The following is a 9400-nucleotide window of genomic DNA, read 5'->3' as shown; positions in this document are numbered from 1 at the left end:
AATGAAGGACAAACATCATCATCATCATCATTATTATTAGGAGCTTTAAATACCAAGCAAAGGAGTTTGTATTTTAGCACAGTAGCAATAGGGTTCCATTGAAAATTTTTCATCAAGAGAGTAATGATTAGGACTAGTACAATATCAAATTCAATTGCCCAAATCAGAGACTACAATGGATTTTGACAGCTATATGCAGGATATATGGAAGAGGGAACAGACAAGACAGGGAACAGGAGGCTATTTTAATAATTATGGAATGGAGTTCTAGTTTAAGCAACACATATACTGAAATTGGAATGATACTGAAAAGGTTAGCATGCCCCCGCACAAGGATGACATGCAAATTCTTAAAGCATTCCATTTTTCTGTTTGAACTGATGCAAGATGAAATAAGCAGAACTAGCAGAATTTAAAGAAACTACAACATTGAAGGAAAAACAATTTGAGTTGAATACAATTGAACAACAATCAAGATGGCAGAAGATCTGACAATAATTTAGAGGGAATTATCTTCCCTCAGGCAAAGGGGATGGACACACAACAGAAATAGGAACAAATGTTTTTTATACATACCCATTATGTGGATTAATTTTGATTTTTTTACAACTACACGCACCCAGTCCCCTTTTGTTTTTCATTTGGAAATAGTAAGGGAGGTTAACTGAAACCAGGTCTAATGTAATATTTTAATTCCACCAAACAAATTCAGTTAGTAACTTGAGAAGCAGAGCTGCTTTGAAATGAAAGTACAGAATTATATCTATAGGAGTTGTGTAGTACAACTTATAGTTTATATGCAATTCTTTTATGGGGCATGATTTATGTACTGAAATTCTATTTATGTATGGTGTTTAAATTTAGGAATAAAATTTATAATTCAAAATAATAATAATAATAATTCTGGGAAGGAGTAACATGACAAGGGGGTTGAATGAGGATAGCAGTAGTCAAACATGTGAGTGTAATGTTTGAAGTAAGTTGAATATCCAGAATTTCTTGACTTCAATTCCACTGTCAAATAGTTAATTTGAGATGAAGTTAGGGATTTTCATGAAAGGTGCCATTGGAAAGGTATTTCAGATTTCAGTTTCTTCTTTTCTCACTATTTAATGCAAAGCAACATTCCCACACTAATTAGAATGTTGATAATTTGAAAGAGCTAATGATGCTGATGCTGATGCTGATGCCTCTAGTAAAAACCAAGAGCGAAAAGGCTCATTCAATATTAGTAGAATCATAGGTGAAGAATGGATTGACATGGAAAGAGATCTGAGGTAAGTGGATTCGCCATCAGGCTATTGCAATAGTCCAGGTGAAAGGTGATGAGCATCTGCCCTAGAGTGGTGGCAATGTCAGAAGAGAGAACAATTTGAAAGATATCTTATTGAGGAATCCAGAATGACTCCAAACTCCTGGTTTATGTGCTTGAGGAGCTGTGAAGATGGCATTGTCCTCAACTCTATTAAATTTCTGTTGTGTGAAATTTCATATATTCAAAATAGAAATATGCCATGAAATTTTGGCAGTTCCTCAGTATTTATCTCTAATATCCATTGAAGAAATGAAAGCAAACTCTAAAGCCAATATTCCTCCAACCCAATTATTTTCTATTCATACATGCAGGTTCAATTCATCGTTTCCAATTTAGAATGACACTTTTTCCATTTTGAGTACCAATAGTACTCTTTCCATCAATACTCCCTAAAATAGTAGAAAATTCATGAGCACATGAACAATTGAATGTTCATTCTGACATCCAGTTACCTCATCTCAAATCTTTCTGAAATATTGGCCCCATGCTTGAAGTTTATATTTTGGAGACTTCACTCATTAAGAGTCTAAAATTTACCAAACTTATGTCATATAGTTAAGGAATAATTAAGCCACTTCCTAGTTCTTCTCTTAAGCTTAAAAACTGAATATTCACATTTAGCCTACAGAATTTTACTACCTATTTTAAAACACCAATGGTTCCCTTCTGTGAGCTTTTGCAGGCTAGCTTATTCATAGAAAGGAATAATGGTCTAAGAACATGTTGAATGGTTCAGTCCGAGCTGGAGTTAAAATTTCAAATTATTCATTTAATATACACTAGTATAATTAAGACTGACTCAAATTAAGCTGATGTGGTACTATCCAAAGAAAAAAAGTAATATCAGTTTCTTTAAAGAATATATACCGAGGGACGGCTAGGTGGTGCAGTGGATAGAGCACTAGCCCTGGAGTCAGGAGTACCTGAGTTCAAATTTGGCCTCAGACACTTAATAATTACCTATCTATGTGGCCTTGGGCAAGCCATTTAACCCCACTGCTTTGCAAAAAAAAAATATGTACTGTAGTAGGAACTGCTGACTAAAAAAAAATTGAGGCAGATGACTATAAGATTCCACTTCTAGAAAGTAGGGAAAGAAATAATTATTTTCATATATTTCTGGAATATAACAGCTAAGTATTTTACAAATATGATCTCATTTAATTTTCACAACAACCCTGCAAGGTAGATGATGTTGTATGCACATTTTATAGTTGAAGAAACAGGAAAAATTTGAGACTGGATTTAAACTCAGACCTTCCTGACTCCAGAGACCTAAGCTGTGTTCACTGTGCCACCTAGATGTAAGGTATCTTCAGTGGGAGATTCTGAGGGTACAGAAGTAATATGTATGGAAAATTTATGTGTAACAAATAGAAGTATCTAAAGAGTCAAGTTGAAGAATGCTGTTTCTATGTGGCAAAATATTAATTTTAAATTAAGATATGGAGAATGATAGTTCATCTACACGTTCTTTTCATTTTGGAATATTTTTATTTAGTCAATATAATTATTAGTATCCTTATTAAGGTATATATATATATATATATACATATATATGTATATATGCATGTATATATCATTGAATGTACACTATATTGCCTTTCTGTGATATACATTAGAAATGAGCTGTGGCAGACTTAATGGAATAGGATTGTCAAACAATTTACTCATTCAGAATCATTATAATTCAGAGGCATTGTTAAGGATACCTCCTTAATTGAATTACTGAGAAGTCCTGACCTTTTATTTTTAACATTGCCATATCGTCTTTTGTTCCACTAGACTAGTTTATTTATTACAGTCTCTACCCGTAGCTCTAAGCACAGTGATTTCTAATTACCAGTTTAAAGAACTGCCAAATCAACTTTGTCAAATGACTGTTTTTCACCTAAGAATTTTAACTGATGGAGATCAACAAAATGGACACATCAATTAAAAGTTGCAAGATGGAAAGGCTATGGAAAAGTGAATGAACCACTGAGGAGTCCAAAATAGAGCATGAGCTTTATAAGATGCCTATAGACAATATAGCCTTACATATATACATATATACATATATATGTATATATGTATGTATAAGAAAGTCCTGTTCCTCTAGGTAACAGACAAATCTCTGAAAGTAATTTATTAAACTATGCAAGATCAAGTAACTCAGAATAAATTTGCTAGCAAGTAAGCTAAATTTTCTATTAATATGGCAATTTGAAAGTTCATAGAGGAGCCCAGTTCTCCCACATTGATCTCCAGTAAATAAATCTAAAAGAATACAAGTTAGAACTCATGGTACCAACTATCAAGAATACCAGTGAGAAACAGCAGTGCAAGACAGTATGACCATACTTCCAGAATCCACCTGAGGATCCATGGGCAAGATATGTCAAGGGAAAAAGAAACTAATTTTTGACCTTAGAGAATATATCATGAAGGAAGAAACTGAAAAGAGAAGAAAGTATAAGAATCAGAGATTAGGGTTTGGGATGGATAAAAAAAGATGGAATAAAAGAGTCAACAATAAATCTAGGCTAGTGTTTACATTTCTTCTCTTTTACTACCTTCTTTATATTGATAAGGAGAATAAAACGTTTTGAAAGACAAATTCAATAATAATGCAATAATAACCAACTATGACACTAGAAGTCTGCTGAACCAGGTTCCTAACCCCTGGGACACCAAAGGCATCTACCTTATCTTGTGTAGGAATAGTCAGTGCCTAGATTGCAAGTTCTTTGAGGGCATGGACAGCCTTTTGCCTCTTTTTGTATTTCCAGAATTTACCACTGTGACAGACATAATAAATGCTAATCAAATCTTTATTGATTAATTGATCTCTAATCCAAGCTACCCCATACCTACCAACCATTTCCTACTCTCTCCTAACCTTAATTTCCAAATTTAGTTTGAAAATAGACATCAAATCAACACCACTATTCCTGCAAAAGATTTGTCAAGCCAGTTACCCCACAATTTCCTCTGACTTTACTATCCAAAACATTCTAATCAAGTCATTCTATTAAAATGTAAGTCCCTTGAGAGCAAGTACTGTTTTGTTGATTTCTGCTTGTATTAGGGGGGGAGGCTGTTAAGTTTTTGTAAGGCAATGGGGTTAAGTAGTTTGCCCAAGGTCACACAGCTAGGTAAGTGTCTGAGGCCAGATTTGAACTCAGGTACTCAGGTACTCCTGACTCCAGGGCCAGTGCTTCATTCACTGCACCACCTAGCTACCCCCCGCTTGTATTTCTAATACTTGACACAAATAAACATTTCCTATATGCTTTTCTATATAATTCATTATATCAAGAAGTAGTAATTTGTATCTGTATAATGACACTAATGAGTAAATTTGCTTTATTTGACTGTAGCTATTTATTAAAAGAATGTTTTTATTTTTGGAAGAGAATCAAGATAGGAGGTCAGAAGGATAGTGATAGTTATGTAAAAAAATGAGAAAGGAAAGAGTATTAATGAAAGGAAACATTAAAAGATACACCAAATAGAATAGAAGGAAATTAAAAGGACACAGACAAGTAAGGAGTTGTTGGTACTACCATCTTAAATTCAAAATTCATTTTATGGAATTTGCATATAACAGAGGCTCATAGTCTCATATTCAATTTCTTTTCAGTTCCTAGAAAATTAAAGGGAATAGGAATTAAAGGGAAAGGAAATCTTGCAGTATTGGTCCTACCATAAGGATTTTCTAACAACCAGGATAGACTTTATCAAGATTCCATAGCTCTCATGTATTTGAGGCAAGACTGTTTTGGTGATTTCTGAGACTTAACCTCTATCAATTAAGCAGTTTTGAAGGATAATAGCTCTTTACCCAAGTGTGCATCTAAAGCATATATTTGCTGTTGAAGGGCATGCTCCGAATTGATGTTTTGCTAAGTCTGGCCCTGTTGCTTCGAAAAAATAATTAGTTAGCTTCTGTACATTTCAAAACTTATATTCCCTAAGAATTTTTAAAGCCAAAATTAACTGAAATCAGAATAGTGAGAATTGAGTAATTATATTACTATATTTCTATATTCAGTTTCTCTCACATTGTCCTACATATGTGCTCAACAAATATAAGTAGAATGAATCAAAGAATGAGTGATTGAGTGAATAATTGAATTCACATGAATGAAAATGAATGAATCTGCCAAGATTTTAGAGGCAGCTAGTTGGCACAGTGAACTGAGTGCTGGGTCAGAGTCAGGAACATCTGGGCTCAATCAAATTTCGTCTTAGACACATCAACTGTATGACCCTGGGCAAATCACTTGACCTATGTCTGCTTCAAATTCTTCATCTGTTAAATGAAATTTAAAATAGTTCATTTCTCTCAGTACATCCTCCTGTGATTTGTAAAGCACTGTATAATTATAATCTACTTTATATTTAATTTTATATGATCATGTGCCCTATTAGATTGTAAGCAATCTGAGATGAAAAATCATTTTATTTTTCATCATTCATATTTTAGCTGACAAATATTTCCCAGTGCTATGACACAGTAGATATTTAATAAGTGTTTTGGAGTCTGTTCTTAAGTGAGAATTAACATAATACATAAGATATATAATTTTAATTGATATGTCATTTTTCCAATTATTCAAAATTATTGAATTAAATTATTTCAAAATTCATCCATTTGTGTATTTCTAAAGGTGTACATTTTTCTACCACCCTCCCTTCAGTGACAATCTAGCAAAAATTTTAAATGTTCATTTGTGTTTAACATGTTTGATATTAGTTATTTTATGTATGAGGTATTAAGACTAAGAGAAAAGAAAGAAAACAATGGGATAGAAAGGAAAAACTCAAGAGAAGTTTTTAAAAAGTGAACATTCAGATTTCATGGGTTACTTTTTTGTTCGTTTTTTGTTTTGTTTTGTTTTCCTCTGGATGTGAATGGCATTGTCCATAATAGGTCTCTCAGGATTGTCCTAGATCATTAACTGCTGAGAGGAGCATTATCCATTAATGTTGGTCAACTCACAATGTTGTTATGTGTACAATGTTCCCTTGATCCAGTTTCCTTCATTCAGCATCGGTTCCTGAAATTCTTTCCATGCTTCTGTATAGTCTGACCATCCATGTTTTCTTATAGAACAATAGTATTCCATAACATTCATATACCATAATTTGTTCAGTCATTCCCCAATTGATGAGCATCCTCTCAATTTCCAATTTTTTTGCCACTACAAAAAGACCTGCTATAAATATTTTGAACATGTGAGATTTTCCCCACTTTTTAGGATTTCTTTTGGATGAAAGCCTAGTATTGTCATTGCTGGGGTCAAAGACTATGATCAGTTTTATTGTTCTTTGAGCATAGTTTTACATTATTCTCCAGAATGATTGGATTTGTTTACAGCTCTCCCAATCATGAAATAACACCCTCATCTCCCCACAACCTCTAGAACATCAATCCTTTTTCTTTTTAGTCACCTTAAAAAATCTGATAGGTGTGTGGTGGTACCACATGGGTGTTTTAATTTGCATTTCACTAACCATTAATTATTTGGAGCATTTTTTCATATGATTTTACAGATAGATAGATAGATAGATAGATAGATACATTCACCCACATATATATAATGTATATAGCTTCAATATCTTCTTTAAAAACTGCCTATTCATAGTCTTTGACAACTTTTCAATTGAGAGATGACTTGTAATCTTATATATTTGATTCAATTCTCTACATATTACAGAAATAAAACCTTTATCACAGCCCCTAGCTGTGAAAATTGTTTCCTAGCTTTCTGTTTTCCCTCTAACCTTGGCTGTATTGGTTTTATCAGTATAAAAACTTTTTAAATTTAATATAGTCAAAGTCATCTATTTTTCAATGTATATTGTAATCTATTTCTGATTTGGTCATAAATTTCTCCCCTTTCCACAGTTCTATCATATAGAATATGTCTTAATCTGTTAATTGACCTATGCTATTGGCCTTTATGTCTAAATTCTGCACCTATTTTGACTATATTTTGATACTGAGTGTGAGAAGTGGGTTAGGCTTAGTTTTTACCATACTATTTTTTACCATTATTTTACCATACTAGTTTTTCCTGTAGTTTTTCTCAAAACTGTAGTTCTTATCAAAGAATTTAATGTCTTTGGTTTTGTCAGCAATAGATTACTAAAGTCATTTGTTGTATCTTTTGTACCTATTCTAATCTTCTGGTCCATTACTCTATTTCTTAACTAGTATGAAGCAGTTTTGATGACTGCTACTTTATAGGATAGTTTTAGATCTGGTTCAGTTAGGTCACCTTCCTTTGTATTTTTTTCATCAATTCCCTTGATATTCTTGTCGTTTTGTTGCTCCAGATGATTTTGTTAGATTTTTTTTAGCTCAGTAAAATAGAGATTTGGTAGTTTGATTGGTATGTCACTGAATATGTAGTTTAATTTGGGCAGAATTGACATTTTTATTACATTAATTTGGTATAACCATGAGCAATGTACATTTTTCCAATTGTTTAGATCTGACTTTATTTGTGTGAAAATATATTGTAATTGTGTTCATACAGTTTTGGGGTTTGTCTTGTGAGGTGGATTCTCAAGTATTTTATGTTGCCTACAGTTAATTTAAATAGAATTTCCCTTTCTATCTCTTGCCTTGGGCTTTGATGTACATATATATATATATGTATATACATATATATATATATATGCTGATGGTTTATGTGGATTTATTTTATATTTTAATATACTACTACTTTGCTGAATTGTTTCAAGTAGTTCAAGTAGTTTCAAGTAGTTAATTTTCTAGGGTTCTCTAAGTATACCATCATAACATCTGCAAGGATTGAAAATTTTGCTTCCCTATTGACAATTCTAATTCCTTCAATTTCCTTTTCTTCTCTAACATTTCTAATACGAAATTAGTAGTGGTGATAATGGGCATCCTTGTTTCATCTTTGATCTTACTGGAAATGCTACTAGTTTATCCCCATTACATACGTTGTTTGTTAATGCTTTTGGATAGCTACTCCTTATTATGTTAAGAAAAACTCCATTTATTCCTATACCCTCTAGTGTTTTAACTAGGAATGCATGTGGTATTTTGTCAAAGGGTTTTTCAGCATCTATTGAGATAATATGATTTCTCTTGGTTTTGTCACTGATATGTTGAATTACAGTGATGTTTTCCTAATATTGACCATCCCTTCCTATCTAGCATAAATTCTACCTGATCATGCTATATTATCCTAGTAATAATGTGCTGTAGTCTCTTTGCTAAAATTTTATTTATGAGTTTTATATCAACATTCATTAGGGAGATTGGTCTATAATATTCTTTGTCTATTTTGGCTCTTCCTGGTGTAGGTATCTTACTATATTGGTATCATAAGAGGAATTTTGCAGAACTCTTTCTCCTATTGCTTTAAAATCGTTTATATAGAAATGGAATTAATTGTTCCTTAAATAGTTGAGAGAATTCATTTGTAAAAACTGGAGACTGGAGACTTTTTTTCTTAGGGAGTTTATTATAGATTTCTTTAATTTCTTTTTCTGAAATGGAAGTATTTTATTTCCTTTTTTTGTTAATCTGGGTAGCTTATACTTTTATAAAAATTCATCCATTTCCCTCAGGTTGTCTAATTTGTTGGCTTATAAATGGTCAAAATAGCTCTAAATTATCTCTTTAATTTCCTCCACTTTGGTGGTAATTTGTTATTATTCTTCCTTTTTTTAATAAAATTAACCAAATGTCTATTTTAGTAGTTTTTTTTCATAAAACCAACTTTTAGTTTTATTTATTAGATCAATAATTTTCTTGCTTTAAATTTTATTAATCTCTCCTTTGAGTTCCAGAAATTCTAATTTGGTACTCAATTGGGGATCTTTAATTTGTTTTTTTTCTTGCTTTTTTAATTGCAGATGCAATTTATTGATCTTCTCTTTCTCTCTTTTATTCATATAAGCATTTAAAGATATAAAATTTCCCCTAAATTTTTTGGTTGCTTCCCATAAATTTTCCTTTGATGTCTCATTTTCTTGGATGAAATAGTTGATTATTTCTATGATTTGTTGTTTGATCCACTTGTTCTTTAAAATTAGGATATTTAGTTTCCAAACATT

At 32.0% G+C, this 9400-nt stretch overlaps 1 non-coding gene across 1 annotated transcript; it reads left to right on the top strand.

Moving 5' to 3' along the window:
* The first annotated feature begins 262 nt into the window (after window positions 1-262).
* On the top strand, window positions 263-370 carry LOC141503712 (U6 spliceosomal RNA). Its single transcript, XR_012473040.1, has one exon. It is a non-coding gene; the product is annotated as a U6 spliceosomal RNA (small nuclear RNA).
* The last annotated feature ends 9030 nt before the right edge of the window (window positions 371-9400 follow it).

Source organism: Macrotis lagotis, chromosome X (assembly GCF_037893015.1).
Source record: "Macrotis lagotis isolate mMagLag1 chromosome X, bilby.v1.9.chrom.fasta, whole genome shotgun sequence".
In the NCBI taxonomy this organism is placed as follows: domain Eukaryota; kingdom Metazoa; phylum Chordata; class Mammalia; order Peramelemorphia; family Peramelidae; genus Macrotis; species Macrotis lagotis.
Note: the sequence above shows the minus strand (reverse complement) of the source record. Positions and strands in the feature narration are given on the sequence as shown.